This window comes from Narcine bancroftii, chromosome 1 (genome assembly GCF_036971445.1).
Source record: "Narcine bancroftii isolate sNarBan1 chromosome 1, sNarBan1.hap1, whole genome shotgun sequence".
NCBI classification, from domain to species: domain Eukaryota; kingdom Metazoa; phylum Chordata; class Chondrichthyes; order Torpediniformes; family Narcinidae; genus Narcine; species Narcine bancroftii.
In genome coordinates, this window is record NC_091469.1 from 381,054,971 (window position 1) to 381,076,679 (window position 21,709).

At 38.3% G+C, this 21,709-nt stretch overlaps 1 protein-coding gene across 1 annotated transcript in view; it reads right to left on the reverse strand.

Annotated features, from left to right (window-relative positions):
- The window catches only part of LOC138751322 (solute carrier family 22 member 23-like), a 129,609-nt gene that overhangs the window by 81,931 nt on the left and 25,969 nt on the right, over positions 1 to 21,709 (reverse strand). The window lies entirely within an intron of this gene.

Sequence of the window (21,709 nt, forward strand, 5' to 3'; positions counted from 1 at the left end):
AAGAAATGGTAAGCTAAATAAAGTAAGAATGAAGTGAGCAACCAAGCTTCCTCTTTTGCAAACTGGCTCGTTATGTATCTGGAGAAACAAAGACATTGGAATCCTGAGCAAACAACGAGAAGCTGGGGTGACAGGAAGCATCAATGGGCAGAAATGGACATTCAATGTTTAAAATCAGGACCTTTTCTCAAGAGAAGGTGGGAAGAGAAAATACAAGGCAGGGGAGGAGTGAAGGGGCCAAAAGGTAGTGGGAATTATGTATCTGTGCTGGAGTTGAGTTAAACCTGGTACAGCTCACTCAGGAGTTCTTTCCCCTGAATGGACAGTTAACAAAACTGCCAAATTAAATTCAATATCACCACCAATCACACAGAGAAATAATCTATTCTTTTGCCTATTTACATCATATTTTGGCCCATAACACAAATACAGAAACTTGATTTCTCCATTTCATTTGGCATCACTTTAGCAGTGCGAGGTTCATTCAGGAGTCTGATAACAACAAGAAAAAAAACTGTACTTGAATCTGCTGGTGCATAATCACATACTGGTGAATCTTCTTCCTGTTCAGAGAAGGGTGAAAAGCAAAGCCAGGGTGGGATGAGTCTTTAAATGAGCTGGCTACTTTTCAGAAGCAGCCAGTGTTTAAAGATGGAGTTGATAGAAACAAGTGCTTGTATGATTGCCTGAGCTACATTCACAAACCTCTGTAGTTTCTTATGGTCTTGAGTCATAAATATGGAGGTAAAAGGAAGAATCTTAGCCAAGGCTGTGAGTCAAAGATAGGAGAGAACCCCAAATGCATGTTGCCATATTGTTGTATTAGAGGGGAAAGTTAAGTACTCATTTATTGAATGTAGTTTTATTTATAAACATGCCTTCTCTCCCCCTCCCCCCACCTTGCCGCTCCCCAGAGCTACTAGTCAGAAGACTGGAAAATCTGCAATATTGTGATGTTTGGTTTGCATTTGTCCTGGAACAAAAAGTGCAAATGAAGAAACAGTGCATTTCATCCCACACTTTTCTCTGATCACTTCAACATTTATAACAATTCTCAGGAAAAGTTTTGTCATAAGAATGACTGAAAAAAAAGTTTGGATTTCTGTTTCAAGATCAAAACCTGAGATGGAGAGCAAATGCAAGAAGAGTGAGCGATCTTTTTGGTAGTTCTCCTCAGCTTATCTTGGCAAGCAACTTCAACCTAAAACACTCGGAAGCTCACAATGTCAGGAATGTGATCCACCAGATCGGATTCCATCATCTCGTTCAACACAACATTTGCTGCTGTCATATCACCTGGTAACGTCAAGAAAATCAAATTCTTCCTTGCTAAATAAAGCTATTGGTGAATTGGTGCAGAGGGCAGGCATAGAAAATGCAATTTTCATCCTCATACATGCTTAAAAAAAATCAATGTTCCTTGTATTAATAAGCAATAGGTCATCGGTGTGAATCACTGGGTAACAAACATCACAGCACAATTCCAGCCCTTCAGCCCACAATGTGGTGTCGACCTACGTAAACCTACTCCACAACAAACTAAACCTTCCCTTTCTCACACCGATAACCCCAAGGGTAGCTCTTTGATAGAAGGGACGAGGATGGGGATCTGGAGGGGCAAGGATGAAAGCATTGATACCTTTGACTTCCTCTTTCCCCATCCTTCTTTCCTGCTTTTTCCCCATCACTTCTCAGCTTCTTTCTCTTCTCCCTTTCTACCTCTTACCTACTAGCCTGTGCTCCTCCTCTTCTGCCCTTCTCTTTACCCCCAGCTTTTTTATCATGTAATATTAAAATATAATATACACAATATACAATTTTTTTCTGATGGAAAGCAAAAAGAGTCACCTTGAGTATTGTCTGGTGCCACCAACAATAGAAGAAAGAAAAGAAAGAGTCCTTTGAGAGTCATTGAGTTTCCATGGGTTCGTCTCCAGCGCTCCCACAGCCTCTGCGGCCACACAGACTCAAATTTAAACGATCAGCAACCCAAGCACCAGATCCAAACTTCTGAAACCATTAGGAAGCCTTTAGTGCCAGAGTCCTTTCAGGACCCCTTCTTGCCCTTACCACCCTCTAACCCAAGTTCCGATACCTAGTTCCAATGAGCCAGTTTCCAGCAGCCTGCAGCCAATGTGGATCCTTCGACCGTAAGTGGCCAGCAGCCCACAGCCTGTGTGAACCTTTTGATCACAACTCGCTAACAGCCCACAGCTTGTAGGAGTCCTTCAGCCACTGAGCTCCTCATTGGTCCACTGCAGTGCTCACTGTCCCGCAGGGTCATCTCCTATGCTTCTCCTTCTCAATGAATAGTGGTCTTACTATTTCTGGTGCCTTGCACCAGTCCACTGCTTCCCTGGAGTCTGAAAACTCTCACAGCACGACGTGCAGCACAAGTACCACCATCTCGGGCATCGAACTCAGTGCTTGCAGAATTTAAAAACAAAACACCGTCAGCCCCTTTAACAGGCCATTTAAAGCTTATATCAGGACCGGGTGGTAGGACCTTGTGGAGCAGTCCACTTCCAGTTCTCCTGGGTCCTCACCAGCACTCCAAGTTTTACTCAAGGCAGTCAGGAAACATCAATGACAATAGAACAAATTAAATCACAATATGCCAGGACAAAAAAAAATGACCTATACAAACCTACACAATGATCTAAACCTTTCTACTTCACACTCATAAACCTTTATTGTTCTTGCACCCTTGTACCTGAGTCTTTAAAATAGTTCCTATTGTACCAGCCTTCACTACCACCCCAAGCAATGCATTTAAGGCACCCATTACTCTGCGTACAAAAACTTACCCCTGACATCTCCCTTAAACTTTCCTCCCCTCACTTTAAACAAATGTCTTCTAGTATTTGCTATTGTCATCTCAGGAAAAAGGTGCTGGCTGTCCACCCTTGTATAATCTTGTAGACCTCTATTAAGTCACCTCCCTTCCTTCTTCATTCCAAAGAGAAAAGCCCTAGATCTGTTAACCTCCAATCTCCAATCCAGACAACATCCCAATAAATCTCTTCTGCATCCTCTCCAAAGCTTCTACGTTCTTCAGTAATGAAGCAACCAGAACACAATATTCTGTGGAATAACCTGATCTTTGTAGAGCTGCAACATTACCTCACAGCCAGGATACCACAAAGACAGCAATTTTGCTCACCTTTGATTTACATTTCCTCCACACAGAAAAACTGCAATTAACTAGTATGTTTCAGCACAATTAATATCTTTCTCTTGGTCTCTGCCCATCCCAGAAACACTTCCCTTGTTCTCTCCACCCACCTGCTAGGAGCTCTGGTAGATCTAATGGACCATGAGCTGCTTCTTTCCCCATTGATGCTGCCAATTCTGCTGAACATCTCCAGCATCCCTGTTTTTATTTACTTTCTGCTGTTAAAAGGACCCAGGTTGTACATGGAGCAAAGGTGGGCCATGAGGACATTGCTGGCACAATGATAGATGTTGATTATTTGGGTAGGAAGGAGGCATGGGTCACATGAAATTCAATCTCTTCATCTTGATGGAAAATAACTGTCATTTGCAGTGCAAATTTATTGGTGCTCAGAGAAACCTCAACACTCATGCAAGAAACAAAAAGCTGGAGCAAGAACTTCACAACATCATCGCTGCAGAAATGGAATGTCGATCAGGTATAGGAGTAAGGAAGCCTTCCTGCTGTAGCCTCAGTGGATTTGATTTTAGACTCCTTAATAAAGGTGGCAAAGCTGGCCTTGGACGCAGTTCAGATAAGGTCCACCCAGCTGAATCCCAGGTTGAAGAGACTGTATTATGAGAAAGGTTTGAGCATGTTGGGCCTCTGCTCATTTGAGTCCAAAAAGACAAGAGGCAATCTGATCCAAAAAAATGTTCAAGAGGCTTGACAGGGCAAATGCTGAGAGGATGTTTTCCTGCATCAGGGACCAAGAACAGTGCTCACAGTAAAAGAATAAAGTTGATGCTTTAAGGTACCAGCGAGCATGTACTATTTATCCCAGAGAGCCGAGTCACAGAGAACATTCAAGTAAGAGGGACATTCAGGTCATGGAGGTCCAAAAGGTGCTGCAGCCAAAGATTTTGCTAAAAATCAGAGCAAGATCAAGGATCTGCATGACCTTCTCCTGCTTCCAAATTCCTCACATTCCTCTGGCTCAATCAAAGCACAATCAGGAAAGAGCATGATTGCCTCCAAGGACCAGACCTTCAAGGGATCCTCTGCAGTGAATGGGCAAGATGAAGAAATGTCCTCACCTTCCTCCTGCAGATCACAGAATTGCATCCAGTTCCTGGAAAAGAGATAAAATGTTGTTTCTGCTGAAGATATTGCAGATTGCTCAACCCTTTCAGGTACCTGGCTGAAAGGATTGAAAGATTGGGGATCTAATCCACCGTCTCCAGTTCACAGATGCTGCCTGATCTGCTGAAGATTTCCAGCCTTTCCTGTTGTCCATACGTTCCATGTAATGACAAAAATGGCTGCCTAAAGTCAGACAGGACAGAGCCAAAGGTTTTGGCTGAAAATGCTCACATCTGTAGTATCAGCTACGGCAACAGAAACAGGATGAAGCACCTGTTAAAAGATTAAAAGGACCTTATGTTCTGTCGACATCTAAAATCTTTGGCAATATCCCTGTGGGTTGCTGTTTGAATGCCCCATGTGCAATAGATCCTATTGGGTGTTACCATTAAGCTTGGTTCCACATGTAGGTCAAATTATATTAGTCACAGAGTAAGTTTGGACGCAGAAACCAGGGCAGAAGGATGAAAGGGAACTTCACAACATGAAATGGTTCATGTTCTCCGGCAGGAAAATTCACAGGTGGATGTGACATGATCTGGTTGAGAAGAGGCTCAGGGGCCTTAATGGTCAAAACATGCTTCCACATTTGGTGTTTATTGAGAAATTAGTGCAGAGACAGGGCTACAGGAAAGGTGCACATCAGGTTTGTATGACGACTATGCTCAGTGTCTTGTGTTGAGACACTCGATGGAAAGGTGCTTGGAGAGACCCTGAATGGGCATAGAAGGGGCATGGCATGCACCCAGTCCACAGGCCTCCATATCCCTCCCATTCATGTACTCTTGAAATTAGGTCTGCATTCACTTCTTCAGCTTGCAACTTATTCCATTCTTTCATCACTCTCTGCAGGAAGTTCCCCTTAAACATTTCACCTTTCACCCTTTAACCCATATCCTCTTGTTCTTATCTCACCTCACTGCAGTAGAACAAGCCTACTTGCATTCATTCTGTCCCTCATCCAATCTGTTTTTTTCTTCATTGTAAGATGGGCTCTTTTGCCTGCCATATCATGATGAAACTCAGGCCCAAAACATTGGATATATTCCTTTGCTCCCTGTAGATGCTGCATGACTTGCTGAGTTTTTCCAGCACTTTTGTGTATTGTTCTATTGCCTGCATGATGTCTCTGTATACTCTGCAGTAATAGCCGTGTTACCATATTATGTGGGAGTCAGAACTTGCATAGCAGGTGAGCAAAAAAAAACCCAGAAGAACCCTTTAAACAGCTCCCCTCCCTACTTTCTGTTGTGAAAGGCCAAAGGGAATTCCTGGAGAATATGGTCCTAATCCAAATAGAAGCATTGTCTGACATGGGGATGGTTTGGAAAAACAAATTAACCATTGAAAAAGCAGGTTAAATGGCCCATCATCCAAGAGGAAGAAAATCTAACAGTCTTACAAAGGCCCTTTTTAAAGGTTTTTTTTTCCTTTTTTCCTCAACTTGGCCCTCCCAGTTTTATGCAAAGCAAGGTTCATGCTCCTTCTCTGCCTTTCCTCACTCCACTTTGGATTTTGCATGATAAAGCCTTCATTTGTCATCCTTCACTCCTCCCTCGTTCTCCAACACCCACTATTGCCTGTCCAACCCTTTCCACCCTAGCCACATTAGACCAACTATCTCTCCTCTGCTCCCAAAACACTTATGATCTACATCTAGAGGATTTCCCTCTGGCATGAGAACATGATTCAGAAATAAGGCAAAAGTACAAAATTAGGAGGAAAATGCGCAGAGAACATGAAAATCTAACTGAGTTGTTAGAAACACAATGCTAAAAGCCATTCACACCTTTTCCCATAACACCAGGAAATTAGATCCTACAAAACCCATGCATCCTGTTCACTGTAGATGAGAGGAGCCACGCCCTTCTCAGTAATTGTGCTTACATTGTCACAATCCTAAGGTTATTTAACATTCAAAAAATAAACTTGTTTTTTCCTTGACCATCAGCTTGTCATTATTTGATGAGAACACACATCATTATTTGTTTTAGGTTTTGTACCTTTCCAAGGGTTAACTTCAGTTCACAAATAATTTGCATTAATTTTCCAAAATATCAGCTCCCTCACTGCATTATAAGACACTTCTCTTTCAAAGACTCACTCCGGAAGTGCAGTTGTTATGTTATAAACATGCCAATTTGCATAGGTCAGGGCCAGACATGAGAGATAAGCAAATTTTCCACCATCATTTCTCATCTAGTCAGTACCCATCACATCATCCAAAATAACATTAGAATTTGGGAAGCAATACAAGCTCCTGCTTGGCTGAGAGAATGGAAATAACATTCTCCAAGACTTCAGAACACTCCTGGAGACAGGAGAGTCCGCATATGCTGGAACTTTAAACAAAAATCTGCTGGAGAAACTTAGTGGGTTGAGCAACACCAGCTGGAAAAAAAGAATGGCCAATGTATCAAACCAGAACCCTTCATTAGGACTGGGAGTGTGGCAGGGAGATCATTGGTAATCAAGTGGGCACGGTGGGAGTGAGTGGACAGAGGAGAGTGCAGTTTGGTGGCCAGAGATGGGTGAATGTTGACTGTCAGTCAACTGCCTATTTGTCATCCCTCCCTGGTTCTCCAACACCCACTATTGCCTATCCAACCCTTTCGACCCCGGCCACATTAGACCAACTATCTCTCCTCTGCTCCCAAAACACTTATGGTCTACATCTAGAGGATTTCTCTCTGGCATGAGAACACTATTCAGAAATAAGGCAAAAGTACAAAATTAGGAGGAAATGCGCAGAGAACATGAAAATCTAACTGAGTTGATAGAAACACAATGGCAAAAGCCATTCACACCCAGCATACTTCAGCCCAGATAATCTTCTAATTCACAGAGAAACAAGGAGTTGTACTGGTAAGTGATGGGGAGACAAGGAAAGGAGGCACACAGTGATCAACATGCCCAGGGCAATTTGAATCAAGTATTCTTGCAGGGTGTGACCATGCTAACGAGATGAGCAGAAATTTTTTGAAAGAGCTCTCCACAAAAAGTAATAAAAAGACAGTTTAAAAGCTCAAAAAACAGTATTTTATCATTAAAATTTGATAAAACAAGTACTAAAAAACCAAGGCAACCAAAACCAAAACTGAAAAAGTGGCAGCTCAGGCAAGAACATCAAGTGGCAGCCTGATGAAGAGTAACTCAGCAGGGACCTTGGGACTGGCTGAATCCAGAGCTGGGGAGTTGGCCCAAGATATAGCCTCCATCCTGAACGTGTTGGAAACTTTATGCAGTCGTTTTATGAATATGGAATCAGCGATGAGAGATATATCAGAGAAGGGAATAGAAATTAAAGAAGTTGTGGAAGACTTGAGTGAATGAATGACTTGTTCGGAGGTTGAGCTGGACAAAACAAAAGACAGGCTGAAGGCATTGGAAAAAGCAACAATAATTTATCTGAAGATAAATTATATCTCTTGAATTTTTCCAGGATCAAATATAATTGATACATAAAATTATAATGAACTAATCTGTATCTCACATTAATAATTTGTCATACAATCTCTACACAAATTCCTCCAATCATCTTGATTAATCACAATCCCTCAATCTTTTTCCCAATTTAACCAAGACTTTTGCAAATATAACTTACGCATTTTATTCTGCAATAGCAAATACATTTAAGATATAAATCTCTTCTTCCCACCTTCTATAAGTATCAAAATTATCCAATAATAAAGCTCTAACTTGATAATAACCAAAAAAAAGTATTTGACAATATTTCATATTTCTCTTTCATTCTTTGAAAAAAAATAAAATAGCCGTTTCAAAACAATCTTGTACAGTTTTAATTCCTTTTTGGTCCCATTTCAAAAACTGATTATTAAGCGTAAACGGGAAATGTTTATTCCAATACAAAGGTGTTTTACCCGAAATTTTCCCTTGTGTACCCATTTCTTCATTTACCACATTCTATAATTCCACCAATTGTATTAAAATAGGTTACTTATAATGACATAGCAATTTAAAATTCCATTTATAAATCAATTGATCCATCTTCTCACCAATCTGAGATAATTCAAAATTTGCCTATACCAATTATTTTTCCAAATCAAACATTTTCTATTAATAAATTTTAATTGTGTCGCTTTATAATAATTTTGAAAATTTGGAATCTGTAAACTCCCTAACTCATTTTTTTTTGGAGAAACATTAACTTTTATTGAATTTTGCATGTTTAATTGCATGATGACTTTTTTTGTAATTCTTTATTTATCACACTATGAACCACATTAACCAATATATTTACAGATGCATCTCTTTAAATATACACAGTGACATTTTCTCTTTTTTCCCCCATCCCTCCCTTCCTTCCCACCCCCCTCCAAAAACAGTAAATATTGAACATATAAAATGTTTGTACAAAAGGAATACAAACAAAAAAGACATATCATCTACTTATTCACATTAAATCTGATCGTGTTTATCTTCTTATCATTTTAGGTGGTGGTGGTCCGAGGCCTGCTCTTTCTGTTATGTTCCATATATGGTTCCCAGGTTATTTCAAACATTGTAACTTTGTCTTTTAAATTATATGCGATTTTTTCCAATGGGATACACTTAAATTTGGTTATATATTCCATTAATGTTTATAGTCATATAGTTCAATATGGCCATCTTATATCTTTATTTTCACCACCTCCATCCCCTTTTTTTTCATTACTGTTTTTTAAATTTTCCTTTTTAATCTCAATAAATGACAATGCATTTAAGACATGAAATATCCATACAATCCCCACAAGCAATAACCCTTTCACCCCAAATGAACCCCACCCTCCTTGGGTTGCCCCTTGTCCCTTGATGGCAACTACAACTCCCCTTTCCATTTGGTTTGCAAACTTGCTCGCAAGCGTTAACCGATTTCGCAGTGACCATTATTCTCCAGACGCCCCCCACAGAACACTATTTTCCTATACATACAACAAAGCTCTCTCTTTTTTTCCCCTTCTTCCCCTTCTCTTATCCATCTTTGTTTAACAATACACATTATTTTAGATTTTTACATATTTTCTTGCCGGTCTTTCTTCTTGTCACTCCTCCTCCTCTCTTCTCTTGTCCTGCAAATGCTCAGCAAATTCTTGGGCTTTCTTTGGGTCCAAGAACAGTCTATTCCGTTCCCCAGGAATAAATACTTTGAGTACTGCTGGATGTCTTAATATAAGGTTATAGCCTTTCTTCCATAAGATTGTTTATGCCGTGTTGAATTCCTTCCTCTTCTTTAAAAGTTCAAAGCTAATGTCCGGGCAAAAAAAATATTTTTTGTCCCTTATATTCCAATGGCTTATTGTCTTCTCTAACCTTCATTCTTGCCTGCTCCAGTATGTTCTCTCCTGTTGTATATCTTAGAAGTTTTACCAATATGGATCTCTGTTCTCCACATTTTCTACTCTTTTCCCTACTCTAAGCTTTGCATTTTGTCTTCAGCTCTTTTCATTTTTCTTTTGATTGAACTAAATTCTAATGATAGCCATTCTTTTAATGACCTCATTTGTTCTTCAAAAATGGCTTTATCTAAATTATGTCCTTCTATTTTACCTTCTACTTTCCTTTGAAAGTCTTGGTCTTCTTCTGTGTCTGTATCTATGTCTGTGTCGTCTTCTTCTCCTCTCTGTATCTGTGTATCTTCATCCTTCTCTGATGAGCTGCTTCTATATCCTTGCTGGGCCCACCCGCCCCGCTGCTGGGCCCCGCTGCGGGGCCCCCCCCTGGGCCCCGCTGCTGGGCCCCCCGCTGGCCCCCCCCGCTGGGCCCCCCCGCTGGCCCCCCCCCCCGCTGGCCCCCCCCGCTGGGCCCCCCCGCTGGTCCCCCCCGCTGGTCCCCCCCGCTGGGCCCCGCCGCTGGGCCCCGCCGCTGGGCCCCGCCGCTGGGCCCCGCCGCTGGGCCCCCCCGCCCCGCCATGGGCCCCCCCGCCCCGCCGCCGGGCCCCCTGCCACAAGTCGTCCTCCTGCCAGTCGCCCCGTTGCCACTCATCCTCTTCCTACCCTTCATTCTCTTTCTCACCACTTCTTTCTTGCTTGCTTCGCCCAGCTGAATGTCGCAATACTGGGTGTCTCTCAGCTGGCCGCTCTTCAGCTGAGCCCCCTCCCACAGGTTTTAACCTTTTCTTTTACATGCGCAACTCCTCGTGCATGCGCAGTTGCGCAACTTTTCTTGACTCTGAGAGCCATTTTGAAGTTCACCGGTCAGGAGGACACCCCTCCTCCGGGGACTCACCAAAATCGGAGACTGGCCACTCCTCTCCACGGTGGGTCCCTGTTCCAATGTACAGGTAAGGCAGCCATCTTTCTTCTCCAGTGATTTTCCTTCTTCCCTTTTCTGTTATTCTTACTTTCTCTCATTTGGGTGCCATCTTCTGTCTCATCTCTGTAACTTTATCTTTCTTTTCATGTATTTTATGATTATTTGAGCTCTGTTTTTTCAAACTTTTTTTTCTTTTCTCTGGAGAGGGCTGGTTCTACTCAACCATCCACTACTCCATCATGTGACTCCTCTCCCTAACTCATATTTTCACGTTAGTTTTTGTAAGGGCACCCTTGCCATCTCATATTTCCAAAAAATTCCTTATAATAGAATTCAAATCTTTAAATATGTTTTAGGAACTTTACAAGGAATACACTAAAAAAAGCAATCGCGGAAAAACATTCATCTTGATACAATTTACCTATTAATATTATCGGTAAATCTTTCCATTGATTTAATTCATTTTTAATTTTATAAAACAAAGATTAATAATTTAATTCATACAAATTATTAAAATTTTTATCTACTTTAACTCCCAAATACTTAATTTGATCTGACCATCTAAATTTAACAATATCTTTACAAGGATAAATCCTCCTCAGACAATGACATCATCTCACTTTTTTCCAAATTAATTTTATAACTCTATATTTCTCCATATTGTTCCAATCATAACTGTTTAAAAGATTTCTGAGGTTCTGCTGAATTTATCAAAACATTATCTGTAAACAAATTAACTTTAAACTCATCAAATTTCACTTTAATTCCCTTAATATAGGGGGAGTCACGTGATGGAGTAGTGGCCGGACGGTGAACTCCAGCCCTCTCCAGAAAAGTCAAAAAAACAAAGAAAAACACAAAGGAACAGAAATAAAAGTTAAAGAAAACTGAGTATAAAGGTGGAAAGAAGATGGCGACAAAAAAAGAAAAATCGAAATCAACGGTAAGAAGAGAGGAAGAGAAGACAACGGAGGAAGAAGGAGAAGGCCTTACCTGTTCGAAGAGGCCCGCGGTGGAGAGAGAAACCCGCTCCCTCAGGTCGGTAGAAAGTGGACTACAAAAATGGCTCATTGAGCCGAGTAAAAGTGCGCAACCGCGCATGAAAAAAACACACCGACGGGAGGGGGGTCCAGCTGGGGAGTCAATCTCCACAGCCGGCAACGACAGCTGCAGAACACCTGCAGCAAGAGGAGAACACAGAAGACAATGAAAACAAGAAAAAAGAGAAGAAAAGGGCAACAAAGAAACAACAGATGGCCAACCCAGAGGAAGAAGAAGATGAAGAGGAAGAGTACAGTGAAATAGAAGAAGAAGGGAAAGGCAAGATAAAGGATATACTTTCTCTTATTAAAGAATACATGGAGTCATTTAAAGAATGGCAAACACAGGAATTTAATGATTTAAGAAGAAGAATAAACAACAGAGAAGAGAAAATGAATAAAATAGATATGACCTTAACAGAAATGGGAAAGAAAATGGACAAGATGGAAGAGCGGGAAGTAGCAGTAGAAATGGAGGTAGAAGACTTAAAAAAGAAATTAGAGGAATCTAATAAAAAAGTTATAGAGACACAAGAACTGTTAGCTCAGAAAATAGATATACTGGAAAATTATAACAGAAGAAATAACATAAAGATAGTGGGCCTTAAGGAAGATGAAGAAGGCAAGAATATGAGAGAGTTTATAAAAGATTGGATTCCTAGGATGTCCAGAACTACAGCAAGAAATGGAAATAGAAAGGGCACATAGAGCATTGGCCTTTAAACCACAACCACAACAAAAACTAAGATCCATTTTAGTAAAATTCCTAAGATATACTACAAGAGAAAAGGTACTGGAGAAGACAATGGAAAAAGTAAGAGAAGGCAACAAGCCACTGGAGTACAAAGGGCAAAAAATCTTCATTTATCCAGATATAAGTTTTGAACTCCTAAAGAAGAGAAAGGAGTTCAATACAGCAAAGGCGATTTTATGGAAGAAAGGGTATAAATTTATACTAAAGCATCCAGCGGTAATGAAAATATTTATTCCAGGACAACAAAATAGACTATTCTCGGATCCAGAAGAAGCACGAAAATTTGCAGAACAATTACAAAATAGACTGAGGGATGAAGACGTGTAATGAGAGTAAAAATGACCACGATTTATATGTATGTGGGTAAAGAGGTATAAGTGTGTATATGTATAATGTGCATACGTGAATGTATCCATATTTAGAGGAAAATATAGATAGTATAGACAAGAATTAATAAGGGAAGGAAATGGAATAGAGGGAATAAGGAGGGAACTAAAAGAGTGACCTTTGTTACATATGAAAAGTGAAATCTTTTCTGGGGGGGCAGGGTGGGGAGGAGTTGCGGTCACTGCAAAATCAGCTGACGCTTGCGAGTGAATTCGCAAACCCAAATGGAGAGGGGAGATGTGGTTGTCCGACAAGGGATAAAGGACAACTCAGGAGGGGAAGGGGAGATTGGGGCTAAAGAAGTTTTAAATAGGAGAATAAGGAAAATGTTTGATGTTTTAGGAATGTTGTCTTATAAAGGGTTTAAAATAAGAAAACAGAAATGGAAAAGGAGGAAAGGTAATGATGGAAAAACGGAAAGGGAAGATAAACAAAGTATAAAATGGCTACGTTGAACTATATGACTTTAAATATTAATGGAATACATAACCAAATTAAAAGGAAGAAACTGCTAAATTTACTGAAAAAAGAAAAAATTGATATAGCATTTGTGCAAGAAACACACTTAACTGAATTGGAGCACAAGAAATTAAAGAGAGATTGGGTAGGACATGTAACAGCAGCATCGTATAATTCAAAAGCAAGAGGAATGGCTATATTAATTAGTAAAAATGTGCCATTTAAAATAGAAGAGGAAATAATAGATCCAGCAGGGAGATATGTAATGATAAAATGTCAGATACATTCGGAGTTTTGGAATCTACTCAATGTATATTCACCTAACGAAGAAGATCAAAATTTTATGCAAGATATCTTTTTGAAGGTAGCAAATACGCAAGGGAACATATTAATAGGAGGGGATTTCAACCTGAATTTGGATTCAAATACGGATAAAACTGGGAAAAAAATTAACAGAAAGAACAAAGTAACCAAATTTATAATTAAATCAATGGAAGAAATGAAACTTTTGGATATATGGAGGAAACAACACCCAAAAGAAAAGGAATACTCATATTACTCGGCTAGACATAAAACATACTCAAGAATAGACCTATTTTTGTTATCAGCTAGTATGCAAGATAGAGTAAGAAAAACAGAATATAAAGCTAGAATACTATCGGACCATTCACCCTTAATATTGACAGTAAAGCTAGAGGACATCCCTCCAAGAATGTATAGATGGAGATTAAACCCCATGTTACTTAAAAGGCAGGATTTTAGAGAATTTATTGAAAAACAAATAAAAGTGTATTTTGAAATAAATACGGAATCAGTGTAAGATAAGTTTATACTATGGGATGCAATGAAAGCATTCATTAGAGGGTAAATAATAAGTTATGTAACCAAGATGAAGAAGGACTATAATCAGGAAACAGAGCAGTTGGAAAGGGAAATTGTAAATATAGAAAAAAAATTAGCAATGAAGGAAGATACAACTAAAAGAAGAGAATTGGCGGATAAAAAAATAAAATATGAAACACTACAAACATATAAGGTGGAGAAGAATATAATGAAGACAAAACAGAAATATTATGAACTGGGTGAAAAAACGCACAAAATCCTAGCATGGCAGCTTAAGACAGAACAAGCTAAGAAAATGGTATTGGCATCAAGGAAAAAAGACAAACAAATTACATATAATCCAAAAGAAATTAAGGAAAACTTTAGAGAATTCTATGAACAATTATACCGAACTGAAAACGAAGGGAAAGAAGGGAAAATAGATGAATTTCTGACTAAAATTGAACTACCAAAACTACAAATAGAGGAACAAAATAAATTAACAGAACCATTTGGAATAGTAGAAATACAAGAGATAATAAAAAAAATTACCAAATAATAAGACACCAGGAGAGGATGGATTCCCAATAGAATTCTACAAAACATTTAAAGACTTATTAATTCCGCCCCTCCTGGATGTAATCAACCAGATTGATGAAACACAAAGCTTACCAGATTCATGTAAAACAGCAATAATTACAGTAATACTAAAGCAAGGGAAAGATCCACTCTCACCAGCGTCATATAGACAAATATCTTTACTAAACACAGATTATAAGATAATAGCTAAACTATTAGCAAACAGATTAGCAGAACATGTACCAAAAATGGTAAATTTAGACCAAACTGGATTTATCAAAAAAAGACGCACAACAGACAATATTTGTAAATTTATTAACTTAATTCATGCAGTAGAAGGAAATAAAGCACCTACAGTAGCAGTTGCTTTAGACGCAGAGAAGGTCTTTGACAGAGTAGAATGGAATTATTTGTTCAAAGTATTGCAGAAATTCAATTTTCCGGAGAAGTATATTAATTGGATTAAAGCATTATTTTAGGGACCGTTAGCGAAAGTGACAGTAAATGGACATGTATCAAAGCAATTTAACTTAAGCAGGTCAACGCGGCAGGGATGCCCACTATCACCTTTATTGTTTGCGTTAGCTATGAAACCACTAGCAGAATTGATAAGAATAGATAATAATATAAAAGGAATAAAAATAAAAGACAAGGAATATAAAATCAGTCTATTTGCGGATGATGTTATAGTGTACTTAACAGAACCAGAACTATCAATAAAAGAATTATAAGAAATTGAAGGAATATGGAGAAGTGTCGGGTTACAAGATAAACGTAAATAAAAGTGAAGCAATGCCTATGAATAATGTGGATTTCTCAAAATTTAAGAAGGAATCTCCATTTAGATGGCAAATGCAGGCAATAAGATACCTAGGTGTACAAATAAACAAAAATCTCGGCCAACTATATAAACTCAATTATTATCCACTAATGAAAAAATTACAGGACGATTTAGAGCATTGGAAAGATTTGCCACTAACACTAATAGGAATGATAAACTGTATTAAAATGAACATTTTTCCAAGGATATTATACTTATTCCAGGCATTGCTAATACAACTGACAGAAAAATTCTTTAAGGAGTTGAAGAAAATAATAAGGAAATTTTTATGGAGAGGGGGGAAACCGAGGATAGCACTAGATAAATTAACAGAATGGTATAAACAAGGAGGCTTACAACTGCCAAACTTTAAAAATTATTATAGAGCCGCACAATTAAGATACCTATCAGATTTTTATCAAACAAGGGAAAAACCAGACTGGACGAGATTAGAATTAGATAAAATAGGGGAAAAGATACCTGAACACATATTATATAAATGGGATGAAAAATTGGTACAACATAGAAGTTCTCCAGTATTACATCATCTCCTCAATATTTGGAAGAAGATTAATGTAGAAAGAAATAAAACAAATTATCAATTACCAAAACTAATATTGACGCAAAACAAGTTACTCCCTTTTACAATAGATAACCTTTCCTTTAGAGAATGGGGAAAAAAAAGGGATTAAAAGAATAGAAAATTGTTTTTCAGGAAATAGATTATTATCCTTTGAACAAATGAAAGATAAGTACAATATAACTCAAGATACAGCGCTGGCATATTACCAATTGAGATCCTACTTGAAGGATAAATTAGGAAGCAGTTTGAGTTTGCCAGAGGCAAATAACCTTGAATATGTGATTACAGATACAATGATAATCAAAAGATTTATAACAAATATGTATATTAAACTGCAAGAAAAGGAGAATGAGGAAACAAATGGTAAAACTAAACAAAAATGGGAACAAGATTTAAATATAAAGATAAAAAAGGAAACATGGGAGAAATTATGTTCTAGAACGATGAGAAATACAATAAATACAAGGCTACGTACGATACAATATAACTGGATACACAGACTATACATTACACCTCAAAAGTTAAATAAATGGGACCCAACAGTATCTGATAGATGTTTTCGATGTAAAAAAGAAATGGGAACAACAATTCATGCAATCTGGACATGTGAGAAAGTAGAAAAATTTTGGGAAGATCTCAATCAGATATTAAATAAAATAACAGAAAAAAATATACCAAAGAATCCAGAGATCTTCCTCCTAAGTAACATAAAAAACAAAGAATTTGGAATTGATTTGGAGGATGCACAAAAAAGATTTGTTAAGATAGCTCTAGCCGTAGCAAAAAAATATATTATGTCAACCTGGAAATTGGAAGATAATTTGAAAATACAACAATGGTATATAGAAATGAATAAATGTATTCCATTAGATAAAATAACATATAGTTTAAGAAATAATATGGAAATATTCGAACAAATATGGGAGCCTTACATTAAATACAATAGCGAAAACCTACCAGGGACAATCATTACCTAAGTTGATGGAAGGAGAAGGAAAGAAAAGAATGGACTCTGTAGAATTTCTGGTTTATTTTTGTTGAGTGACAACATTGTCTGACTGGTTTAATGTATCCTAGATTGTATACCTTAAATGGATGGGATGGGAGGGTGGGGGGGTGGGTTGGGAGGAGGGAGGGGGGGAGAAAATGTCACTGTATATGTGTGAAAAGGAAAAAGTGTGTATCATGACTAATGTGATTTATGGTGTGAAAAATAAAAAAAATTTTAAAAAAAATTCCCTTAATATTATCATTTGCTTTATCAATTATGCCAAAGGTTCAATAACTAATGCAAAAAAAGTTGGTGACAATGGGCAACCTTGTCTAGTAGATCTTCCGAGTACAAATGGCAAAGACATCTGCCCATTTTTCACAACTCTAGTAATAAGATTTTTATATAAATAGATCCAAATTTAAACGTTTCCAAGAGTTTAAATGGAAAAACTCCATTCTACTCTATCAAATGCTTTTTCAGCATCTAATAATACACCATAGGTAGGTTTGATTCTTCCCAAGAAATATGAATCAAAAAGATCAATTTTACAAAATTATCTTCAGAATAATAATTTTTAATAAATCCAGCTTGATCTAAATGAATCAAAATTGTTAAGTATTTCACCAATCTATTTACTAAAACCTTCATTACAATCTTATAGTCAACATTTAATAATGAAATAAGTCTACAAGATTCAACTTTTGGTGGGAAGGGTTAACTGCATCAAACAATACCTTTTTCCAATCGCTGCCTATTTCGTTACCTATAAACTTCTTTAAGCTATTAAACAACTATATTAGACAGTTACTATGGAATAATAAGGTACCAAGAATTTCATTGGGAAAACTGATATGGGACTACAGTCTGAGAGGACTTGAGACTTCCAAATTTCAAAAAATATTATCTCGCTGCACAGGCTAGATTACTCGCAGCCTTCTTCACTGAAGACAATTCCCTGTCTTGGGTTCAAATGGGAATGTGCTCAATGGAGGAGGGGGGATGCAAAGAACTTTATCTATGAATGGAGTTTCAAATCACTGAAGAAATCTACAGATAACCCCATTCTAATACATCTGATTAGAACGTGGCAAGAAATTAATGAATATATAGAAAAAAAAGTAGGGATATCAATAAAAGCACCATTGTGTTAAAAATGTGTAATTGCCTATGAACATGGGCAATATTAAATTTGTGGTATGACAAAGGTATAATATTTATTAAGGACTATTACACAGAAGGAACCCATGTCCTTTGAACAATTAAAACACAATGGGATCTTCTTCGTTTTTTTCCCCATCTGAAATTAGTGAAACTGAACAAACTCTTTGGATGGGGATATACATCCAAATTTATAACAAAAATGTACTATGCTCTCCAGAGCAAAGGTGCAAAACCAAGATTGCAGAGGTCAAGAAAAAGATGAGAGTCGGACTTTGGTGTGGTGATTTCAGAAAAAAAAGCTGGTCAGGTTGGTATAAGGACAGCATAACATCAATTATAAATGCAAGATATGGACTGGTTCAGTATAAATTTTTTTACACCAATTATATCTTACCCTATAAAAATTACACAGATATGACAGAATATGTTGTGTTCCATATTGTATATAGATATGATTTTGGGAGATAAAGTGTGGCAGTTTTTTTTAATAGGTCACATACAAATATTTCAAAACAATTCTCATTTAAAATACTGGAGCTCTGCTCAAGCGAGAGAGGCCGGCTCCGAATGCCTTTGTAAAAGCTTTGGGAAGGAACCAAGGGGCTTCACTAATGAATTGTTGTTTTGAAAAGCCACAGATGAAAGAACTTGGAGAATTTGGTTCAGAGATGCAGTCTATCTGAGTAGAGGTTGCTATTCTAGGAGGGCCCTGTGGTTTTGTAAGCAGAGAGAGCCAAACAGGTTTGAGGGAGGGAGGGAGAATTCAGTTCAGAAGCAGCAGGGTCTGGAACAGGACAAGCTGGCAAGCTTGTGAAAAGAAAAATTTTGAAGGCAGGTTGTGAGTGCTTAATTCAGCCTGGTCAAAGCCCTTGTGATCCATACAAAAGGAGATGACTGGCTGCCTAATGTTTCACTTGAAATAAGGGAAACCAAAAGGAAGTCTGTAGTGACCTGAAAAAGTTATCATCTGGAAAACCCTGATGGGGCAAGTTTCTTCGGCAAGACATTGATGTGACTGATTAAAAGCAATCAGTTTTGAGAGTGTCCAGTGAAAAACAAATCTCTCTCTGAAAACCGACAAGAACCTTCCTTAGTGGTAATCATTTAACTTTCAAACACCAAAGCCTGGTGAACTTCATAAAAGTTAAATTCTGTGCAAAGTGTAAGAACTGCCTGCAACCAGTGAACTTGGAGGAATGACTGTGAATTAAAGAACTTTTCTAAACTTACACACACATTACATACACGTCTGCTTAGAATTAGAAGGGGGGGGTTAAGTTAGATTAAGCAAGTTAATAGTAATGTTAGAGTTTGATCCTGTTTTCATGTTTAAAGATAATTAAAAGCAACTTTTGTTTAAGCAACCATTTGTCTTGGTAAATATCTATTGCTGCTGGGTTTTGGGGTCCTCTGGGCTTGTAACACAGGTTGAAAGCCGAAATTTCAGAGATGTGTTTCAGATGTGGGACTGAGACAGGAACTTTTTTTTTTACATGCCACATGGTCATGTGTGAAGGTAAGGCCATTTAATTAGGATAACAGGAGTGGCCTTCACGGATGACCTGGAGCTATAACTATTAGGTAATTTCATGGAAATAAGCAGAAAAATTGACCAAATATCAAATCTCATTTATAAGAATAGCACTGGCAGTACCGAAAAAATGTATCATGATCACTTGGAAGTCCAACTCCTCTCTACTTATAACATGATGGACTGTGGAAATGAACAGCTGTATACCTATACCAACTGTATAGTGAACGGATCTGTATGTATGGAAGGGAGAGGGGGACTGTTTTTTATTTCTGTTTGTGTATTTGTGAGAAAAAGTTTAATATATTGTATATTTAAAATGTTACTATGTATAATTTTTGAAAAAAATTAACAAAAATATCAAGTATTTCCAAATACTAGTCACATGCTCTAGGAAGATGATTCACTAGTGTAAGATCACACACCACCAGATTCAAGCACAATTTATTTCCATTTGTCAGCAGACTACTAAATGAGCCTCACACTAATATAGTTACGACGTCAGTTTCTTTACCAACTGATTTCTCCTTGTATATCTGCACTTCCACATGGTCTTATGTCTGGGATATCCCACAAACAATTCTTTTCACTGCACCTTGGAGCACATGACAATAAAATTGAAATAATTGGAATACTCAGAATTTCCAGAAAGCCACTCCCATTCACAGTCATAGATCCTTTCCATGGATGGATGAATCATAAATGCCACCCAGACCATCATGAAACCTTCAGCATCCACCCAAAGCAGCAAGCAGGTTTAACCACTCATCCAAAGGAACAAGCTAGTTCATGTGCTCAAAACTCCAGTCTGAGACTTAACTCTTGACTTTCTGATTCGGAGGAACTTGCCAAGTCACAGAAAATGAACGAGCTAGTTCATGTGCTCAAAATTCCAGTCTGAGACTTAACTCTTCATATTCTGATTCGGAGGAACTTGCCAAGTCACAGAAAATAGGTTACCTCACCTGTTGCCTCATTGAGCAAAGAAAATGAACTTGCATATTGCAGTCCCCTGAACTACATTTTACTTGAGGCTTTGCCCATTCTCCCTCACATAAATTTACTCCCCACCCACTGCTTCCCCCACATCTCCAAATTCTCCTGCCCACCCACCTACACTTAACCTAGCCAACCTTTGGAATGCAGGAGGAGATAGGAATCCTTGCAGGAACTTACAGGGAGAACATGCAAACTCTGCTCAGATAACCCCAGAGGTCAGGACAGGCTGGAATTGCGAGGTGACTCCACCTAGCTGAACTTTCACCTTTGAATCAATGATGTGGAGTCATAGGGACGATTAATAGTTATCACAAGTTGCCAGATGCAAAATACTGTTCATGTTGCCTTTCCTTATTTCATAGTCTCATGTTTGAAGCAACCTTTCCTGATAATTAGCTGTCCTAAAAATCTATCACCAATAGTCATGTGACTAATTTGGCCAAACCATACCCTGCTCCAGTAAGCATAGGGGATGGATAAGGACTAGAAAATTGGAACATTTCATTCTTGTGCATTAATCCCTAGTGTCGACACATTAACCTCAGTAACGGGGAATGTTCTGGAAACAATGATCAGGAAGAGAACTAGCAGTACTTTGGACAACTGTGATCAAGTTACCAAAGGCACACTTCTCCACAGGAAGCTTGCATTCAATTTATTTGTAAGTGTTCTTTTTTAAATGAAGTAACAGAAAAGGCCGATGAGAGAAATGTACTTTGTGGTTTTCATCCACTTTCACAGGGCACTTGATGAGCATTGAACAGTACAGCACAGGCCCGTGATGTTGGTGCCGACCAATGTAAACCTACTCAACAATCTAAACCTTCTCTACCTTATACCCATAACACTATTTTTCTTACATCTACATGCCTACCTAAGAAGTGCCACATAATAGGTTTGTTGTCAAGATTGAAGACCATGGAATAAAAAGGGGCTATGGCATCCAGTATAGGACATTAACAAGTATTAAACTGGAGTAAAGTTCCTCAGTGGTCAGCATCAGTGTTATTGCATTTCCTAGTACAGTACAT